This window comes from Typopeltis vanoorti, chromosome 14 (assembly GCF_054136105.1).
Source record: "Typopeltis vanoorti isolate ZY-2024b chromosome 14, IOZ_Tvanoo_1.0, whole genome shotgun sequence".
NCBI lineage: Eukaryota > Metazoa > Arthropoda > Arachnida > Uropygi > Thelyphonidae > Typopeltis > Typopeltis vanoorti.
The window spans coordinates 25,454,736-25,463,560 of record NC_143562.1 but is presented as its reverse complement, the minus strand read 5'-3'; the positions used below and the strand labels follow the sequence as shown (position 1 = coordinate 25,463,560).

Below are 8,825 nucleotides of genomic sequence, written 5' to 3'. Positions count from 1 at the left end.
AGAGTTAAATCGGGTCTCCCTTGTAATAGTCGCTTGAAAGCTTAATATATTTCTGAAAGTAATCCCTGCTGAGACTGAAAAATCACTTTGGTCTCCGGCACGTCTTTTCCTAATAGCGGGAGGTTATTGCGCCGGTAGAATTTTCGGTCAATATTTTTTTTTTCATCACACTTTGTCATTTTCTAAGGGAGTAGAGAAAACCGTATATTCGAAAATAAGTAAAATAAACACATTTAATATATTAGGTACCCCAAAACGTTATTTATAAAAAAAAAATTTTAATGTAATTTAAATGTAAATGCACTAATTGATAATAGAGGGCGCTGAAAACAAAATTAATACGTTAAGATCGATCGAGTAATGTCAAATATACGTGCTTATATGCAGCCTACAAATATATTGAGATTCTATATTGGCTTGGCGTTCTTATTATCATCATAAAGTGATGGACCGATTTTGGTTACTAGATACTAAACCAAAAACTAAACGAAATACTAAACCAAAAAGCGACACAACCAAAATTGACGCTCTTACACGATGTGGTATTGGATGTCGAATGATATCAAATCCGATTCTTATGAGATCAGTTGGCCATTTTAAAATTCTACGAAATATTTTGTTTTACAGTGGATGTCTTCAAATCTTAAGCAAATCGGCACACGAGAAGTATTTTGGTGCACTTTCTAACTTTTAATTTTAATTTTAACAATTTCTATGAAAATCTGCTCCCAAATAATGTAAGATTCGTTTTCTTGCTTGCGATTTTTTATGAAAGCTGATACCGACATTTCGGATTAACCCAAGCGACTTCTCTTGATATCCCCCAAGGAATTTTATGAGGTCTGGTACAAAAGACTATATGTTGTAGTCCAATGCTCTTCATCCAGGATTTTGCAACTAAACATTGAATTTCATCTCCTCTGGTTACACATTGCATCTGAGAATGGAATCCTTTTTTATTTTCTTCTCAAACATCTTCACCAATCCTTTGGTAACCAGAGTGCTGCTAAGTCGTTCTCCGACTATTTTTCGCGTTTCAGAAACATTAAGCCCATAAGTAAACAGGAGCTTAAAACCATCGAGCTACAACCAATTCCTTACATATTGAAATATTGATTTCTATTCTTTTTTTTTTTTTTTTTGACGTAATGAAAAGTATAACATAATACCTCAATGCTGCTTACACTCTCAGAAAAAAAAAAAAAATGCTTTCGTCTGATCTTATCTTTGGTAATGTCAAGGTCCTCAAACGCATGCTTTCTATCATGGGAATAAATAAAATCGCGTTGCTTCTAATATAAACATATTACATCTAAAGATCTCTTATACTGTTTAACATACGCCAAAGAAATGGATTAATAGTTCTTTTAATGATTCCACCCACTCTTTGGCACAAGATGTTTCTTCTATAGATACTTCCATGGACATTTATTCATTCAATTAGTAGAGGAACGGAAGAGTTCAAAAATCCCAAAATGTGGAAGGCAACGGTCATAGATAGGTCCAATAAATCTTCTTCAAGGGTACCACAAGGTTTCTTAAGATTTGAAGACGTTCATCGATGATGCAGGGACATCAATTTATTTAAATTTGGCTACTCTACTTTCTAGATAATCCTTGGCCTGCCCAAGGGAATAATTATACATTTTAAACCGTTTGTTGTTGGAAATACTATTAAGAAATTTTATAATTAATTTTTTACAAGGTTCTTTATACGATGGGCTGGTGTTTAATGTGTTGTAATGATCATAATGTTAACTTCAAATTTTTTTGTTTCTTTTTGAGGTTTAGTGATGGAAAATGTTTGGTTTGGATGCGTTAGGTGGTTAATTGTTGTAACCATCATTGGCACAGTAGCATTTTCGATACTAAAAATACATTAACTTTCCAAGACTATCAAGATGATTGATAGGCTTAACTTCACGGTCAAAATTATTTGACTACCAATTCGCCTTTAAAATAAAGCTACAGGAGTCCTAGATGGCAGTGATAGAAATTGTCTCTACAGAAACTACAGTTTTTCTTCCTGCCAAAAAAAAAAAAAAAATCTATTAACAATACGAGAATTTTTTATTTCATATGCAGATGACAGACAAACTGACCGTTGACTACATGTTGGACATAATACGTTCTTTAGCGTAAATGTTTATTAAATGCAAACAACCTAATCCAAATCCCCATTGTTAATCCCCTAAAATCTTTTAACCTCAAAAAAAATAGACTATAAAAGGGAAAAAATATATAATATTGCCTAAAATTTATGGAAGTTTTGTTACGATAAGCTAGTTATTCTATGCTTTAAACCGAATTAAGCCTAATGTAGACTGTAAGGACGCATTATTTCAGCCTATATTTGTTTATTTATTTTTGTTATTGTTGATTTCTGGCTGGTAAATTACGTACCAATTTGGAGGATAAATCTTTAGTGGCAACACGCACCGGGATTTCATCATGGCATTTGAAGAAAATAGAAAGGGCAGAAAGAAAAGGAACGATCTCAAAAAGTGTTACTAAATTAAATCAGAGCTCTAATAAGAATTCACATATATACCAACTTATCTATTTCATTCAGTCATTTATTCTTTCTTTCCATCAAAAGTGAGTTCTAGGCTTTCCCCACATTCGTTTATTTATATATCAGTATGTTCCTTTCTGCGCAGGTCTAAGAGTAGATGACGCCACTGTAGCAGTTCATAATTATTCGAATTTCCATACATCTAAACAGCTTCCAAGACTAGTGAAGCAAACCATGGATGTCTGGAATGGATCACCGAAGGGCTTTTCATCAATGGTTCAGTGGAGGGCAGAAATAAGTAGGCAACCAACTTGAAAATACCTCAATAGTCATTGAGAGAAACCACTAATTATTATTCAGTAGCTTCATTAGCCTAAGAAAGAAAAGAAACGAAAAAAAAAATATATTTATTTATCTCTTTAGTTTCATGCCACATTTACTCTATTTCTTTTCTTTTTTTTTTTCGGTCATTTTAATAACTGAAACTTGTGCAATTAATGAATTTTCAGAAGGTTCCTTTGATCGAACAAATTTTCATCTTTGAAACATGACCGCATGCATCAATTAATAAATCTAATCTCATCTGGTATGCTAATGTGAAGTAATTTATTTCGAGACTGATGCATCTTCTTGGTCTAATTCACCACTCTGATTTAATTATTATTTTATCCGAGTTTGGCATCACGTTTTCCAAATTTTCAATTCTCTTTGTGCTTCTAAACAGAAGCTCTCGCATATAATGCAAACTAACCCGTTACGTGCTATCAAATCTTGTGTAACGTAATTATTCCACGTGCTTGTGTTATACAGAATACCAAGAAATTTACTAACCTAATGGATTCAATCTCTTATTCATAGTTTAATTCGTTTATTAATCTGATCTTGTCTCTAATTTATCCTTTTATTAAATAGATTGATTCAATCCAGTCAATAATCGAATCCATCTATTAATCTGATACAAATTTAAATCCGGTTTATTGAATAAATTATGCTGACAGAGTATATTAAGAAACTATGAAAATGTAATGAAAGGACACGGCTTTATAATGCTGACACTAAACAATCATCTACAATAGTACAAATAACGAAATATACTTGATTTAATTGTTATTAACAGATTTCCAGTAACAAAACACAATATTATTAATAAAAAATAATGATGTTTGCTGATGACCGCGCGGTTAGCCTAGTGGCTTTGCGCCTCGCAACCATATGCCTGGGGAAGGAGTGTCCCAGGTTCGATTCCCGTTGTAGACGTGAGGAATTTGAGGATCTTCCTCAGGCATAGCCAAGTTAGCCGGTCTTGGGCGCGGTCAGTAGGGTTTTTTCCGCCAGTTTATCTGGCGTTTTTCATCCCGCAAACCGGCCCCATGAACATACGCCTCTACAGTCAAAAATATACCCCCCCCCAGCGGCAGACCAGGCGACGGGTCGGTTGGGAGTAGTACTAACAAGAAGTCGCATCTAAAAGTAACACGCGGACCCTGCATGGGAAGCGGGAATAACGCGTAGAAGAAGAATGATGTTTGCTGATGCCATCTTGCGGACGACAACAACAACAAAAAATTGTGCTCAAGCAAAACTTGTTTATATGGTAACATAGAAGTATGATGTTGCGTTCGTCTTAGTAGACAACAAACAAACTGTTTTGTTATATACTGTACGCCCACCGATACGAGACCCTTCGATACTTCTGCGCATGTCAGAAGAAGGAGAATCCATTCCGATAATAGGGTAATCAATCCGTATTGCGGGATGAGTTATTTATTATTAATCGGAAAATTAACTTCTCTTTTATGACCATTGTAGTTTTAAAGTGGTAACTATTTTGCTCGTAATGATAGTTGGAAAAATTTACGTATAAAGCACGTGATTTTGCGTGTTGGTGATCAATTCGTACATCAGCTTATTTCTTTTTTCCCTTTTAACATGAATTGACTCTTCTCGACAAGTTACCAGACTAGGGTCTCGGATCTAGGGTCGGACAGTAGAAGCATATCATATTGCCATATATAGGAAATAATTCAAGTAATTAAACTGATGTGTATACCTATAAATGATAAATACATATATTTTTTGCTATCAATAAAAAGAAGAAGTCTCATCCTTCAGTCTTCATTGATAGTGAATTCAAGCCTATCAGTAAACCAAAGCTTTCGGAAGAGAGCACTTTAAACAATCTCCGCCATCTTGTGGTCCTAACACGTATTATCGATCCGTCCATGTAAAAGTGGGTAGGCTGAGATTTCTTTGTATTTATTTTATTTTTTTAAAATATTTCATTTATTTGAAATAGTCCAGAAACCTTGCTCCAGACCAAAAGGGCAGTAATCTCCCACCTCACGATGAAATCCATCCCCCTAAAGACAATCCCAAATATCCATGACACAGCAGGATTCGCACTCGTGGTAAAGCAGGTACGCTATCCGCTCGACACCAGGACATCTAAATTAGTAATTATATTCACTCTTTCTCTTAGAAAAATCTATATTCTGCTTACAAATCTGATCCATCTTTATCATTTTATACTTATGATTATAATGGTACAAGCAGTGTTTTATTAGTGATATGTATTAGTTTATTGTATACTCCACATTCGTCCCAGACATTGTCATATAATCTATTAGGTTTGAATTCAATAGTGAAAACCACGACAAGACAGATTGATTTGAAATTTCGCGTTTAAAATGAAAATCTAATCAACCGCTTATCCTTAGGAAACCGATACTGGTAGGTCAACAGGAATGGGGGATTTTGAGAGGGGGGGGAGAGTCAAACCACCGCAAGTTAATCAATTTATTAGAGAATGTACAGAAACCCAAGGTATCCAGAGATAATGGCCTTTCACTTTCATTAATAGGGGGTAATCAATGGCACTGGGCGTTCATTTTCCAGTGACTTACATCACCTTTATAATTGGCATACGTTGATGTATACTATGTGAGACAATGCATGGGTAGAAATGGGCTCTGCGCATGCTCTATAGTTGCAACTGTTTGCCATTACAATGGATATTTATCTTGCACCCAATTTGAATATCTGTCGGTATTTTTGAGGCAAGTCTACGAGCTCTTTTAAGACATTTCAAAAAAGAAGGGGGGGGGGGTGTTCATCATTTCTTTCTTAACATGACGTCAGAGATGCTATTCTCGTAGCCACAACATCAATTAAAGTATCGTTAACACCAAATCCATCCCCAACCTGTCACATCTTCTTTTAACAAATTCGCGTATATTCTAGTCATGTGATAAAGGCGCCGTAAGGCATTTCGGGAACAAAAGAAAAAAAAAATTATCGACTTGGAAAATAGGAGGGGGGGGGGGTGTGACGAGTGGCTTGCAGCTAGTTGACAATTCTTGCGTCCCAGTTATTATAAAGCTATTTATTATCCAACACACGTGAGCTCCCTACTTGTAACGTAATCCATAAAGATTAAACGCCATGTGGGTCTGGTATCTTCCCTTCCCACCCCTTCATCTTAAGCAAGCTTCCGTATGTTGGGAAAAAAGGAAAAGAAAAGAAAAGACAGAAAGAAAAAAAAAAAAATTGCAAGGCGGTGCCTAAACTTATACGGCGTCGATTAAAGCGAGCCCAACTCTGTCGACACTACTCCGTGGGGTAGTTTTGATCCAACAGAGCATCAACATCCCTGCTGTGTGCGCGTGTTTCTCTCTTCCGGTGCCTACATGCGCGCCAGAGAGAGAGAGAGAGAGAGAGAGAGAGAGAGAGGCAAAAGCATTCACTGACTAAGGGCGCCAATCGTTCCCGCTAGCAGCGCATGCACTTCTGCTTTATCCGCGGAATGTGAGGGCCACACGGAGCCCTCGCTCGCTATCCTACCTGAGAGAAACAAGATCTCCGACGTCGTCAATTCCTTTGATTTTAAAAAGTTGTTTTGTTTTTTTGTTTTATTTTGTTTTTGTATACCCGCCTTCGTGTTTTCATCAGGCTTTTAGAAATGCTGTCTTGAACAATGAGTTTTCAACTCGGTCGTTGGATACAACATTTGAGTAGAGAAAGTTCCCATAGATAAACATACACCTGTCTGTATTACCCCCTTCGCTACTGGGAGTACTTAAGTTAAATATTGTTTAACACCTGTTTGAGTTAAGTTCCATCTGCGTATGTTATGGTGGATTGTTTACGATGACTGGAATTATAAATCGACCCAAGATTCTTCGGCGATATGTGTAAAAATGTGTGACAATGTCTGCTTGGTGTTCTTCAGGTAAGTGTGGAGTACTTTAATAGCAATCCTCTTATTAATATAACGTATACTCTAACACAAGATCAATACTTCGAAGGATTTTGTGGAAATTTCAAATTCGGTTTCTATATGAGTGTTTATCGGCTGTTAGCACCATTAAAAATACCTTATATTTGCATTAAATACTATTTTAGTCACTGTGTGAATTAAGACTAATAATAATAATAAAGATGAGATTCCCCAAAGTTCGAAACCAAACTAGCCGGCTATTCGATGCGGTTAAAATCCATGTGATAGTAGAAAAATGCTCTTAATTTAAGCTATTTGATCAAAAGAATAAAACGTAAAAATCATGCATATTTTAGTATTGTAGATTATATGAAGAATTTTTTTAATTAAGCTAGTTGGGCATGCAAATTTAATTTCTGAAATATACATTGAAATGCCTATTTAAATAAATGCTTTTTTTTTTAATTAAAGAGAATGCTTTTTATTATTAAATTTCTGAAATATATACATTGAAATGTCTATTTATATTTATTTAAATAAATGCTTTTTTCAATTAAAGAGAATTATATTTATACATTGAAATAAACATCTCAATGTATAATAAAATGGTTATATTACACACACAATTGTCCACGAAATTGTGTTCGTCTTATTAGCAAATAAATGTATTTATCTTATTGTTGTTATAAAATGGTAGTTTAGCAAAATTTATATATATTAAATTTCTTTTAAATTTTTTCCAGTACTTTTAGAAGGTTAAATTTATTCTTTTAAATGTAATTATATTTTATATCGAATGTCTAATTCTGTTTGAAAAATATTTGTTTAATGAATCTTTAGCTACGTTTGAGTATGTATGAAAAAAAAGAGTCTGCTCCACTATGAAAACAAACAACTTAAATGTACACGAGGGTAAATGTTTTGCTATCTTTTGTTTTCTAGTTAGGTGCTGTACTGTCAAACAAATGGTATTAATGCCAGGGTGCTTAGTGCCTGAAAGGTTAAAAAAATGGGCTGTTCTTTCGCAGAATAAACAAGAGATCGTTCCTCTTTGTGTTAGAGGGAATTTCGCTTAATAAATACCACTGGGAAATCTCAAAGACTTCTATGTTTGAAATAGAAATGCACAGAATAACACGGAACACGTTAAATTATAATGAGACCTAATTATGTTGTTGTTAAAGGACTATTTAATTGAGTTCTTCACAAAAACGAAAAAAAAAATGCTATTCTTTTGATTCATTGAGAAGAAAACTTCCTTTTTGTTTTAAAGTCACTCATTTATTTATCTAACGTAAGAAATGCACACACGAAGTGCAGCAGATTATGTAAAACGCCTTCGAAATTCATTAAAGATTCTAATGAGGTTGGATCGAAGTGGTTTTTGAGTTTTTAATAACCTTAAAAGGGTATTTTATTCCCAATGGGAATAATAAATAAATGGTTGGATGTCACGAATACATCTTCGTTTTAGAATATCAATTTACAACTTCAGGGGGGTGCTAACAAACCTGGGATTTCTGACGACTTGAATTTAAAGACTGTCTTTAAATTCCTGGTTATTATCGAATTATAAATAACTTATAAACATTTTATAAATTATAAATATGTCAATAGAGAAGTGTGACGTTCAATAAGCTACGAATTTAAGAAAATTACCAGGTTATTAGATTCTAAAGTTATGACGATAGTCTGTCAGGTGCATCTTCTAACCCATCGGGAGTACCTTCGTTATGGCGAACATGCCAAGATTATTAATGTTATATGTACGGCACATGATTATACGAGCTCGTAAATATTATATTTAAAATGAAATCTTTCTATGCGCATAAACATCGTTGCATGACTCGTTTCTGGAACATGTTTCTGTTAATAAAAAAATGACTCTTAAAATGGTTTGCATTTAATAATTATGTGCGTGACTGAAATTTTAGCTTTATCTTTTGTCACGATATCTTTGTCCTGTTTTTTTTTTTTTTTTTTTTTTTCATTATAGTATAAAGTGTGATGCTTCCACTATTACAAATGACTTGTACCGGTTGATTTAAATAGGGCTTATTGGGATGATAATACACAACTAATATATCCTCCCTC

At 34.3% G+C, this 8,825-nt stretch overlaps 1 protein-coding gene across 1 annotated transcript in view; it reads left to right on the top strand.

Annotated features, from left to right (window-relative positions):
* The first annotated feature begins 6,339 nt into the window (after nt 1-6,339).
* LOC150099315 (suppressor of lurcher protein 1-like) overlaps nt 6,340-8,825 on the top strand; it is a 116,354-nt gene continuing 113,868 nt past the window's right edge. The window contains exon 1 of the mRNA XM_090403878.1: nt 6,340-6,743. The gene's annotated coding sequence lies outside the window, so the exon portion shown is untranslated. The remainder of the gene's footprint in view (nt 6,744-8,825) is intronic.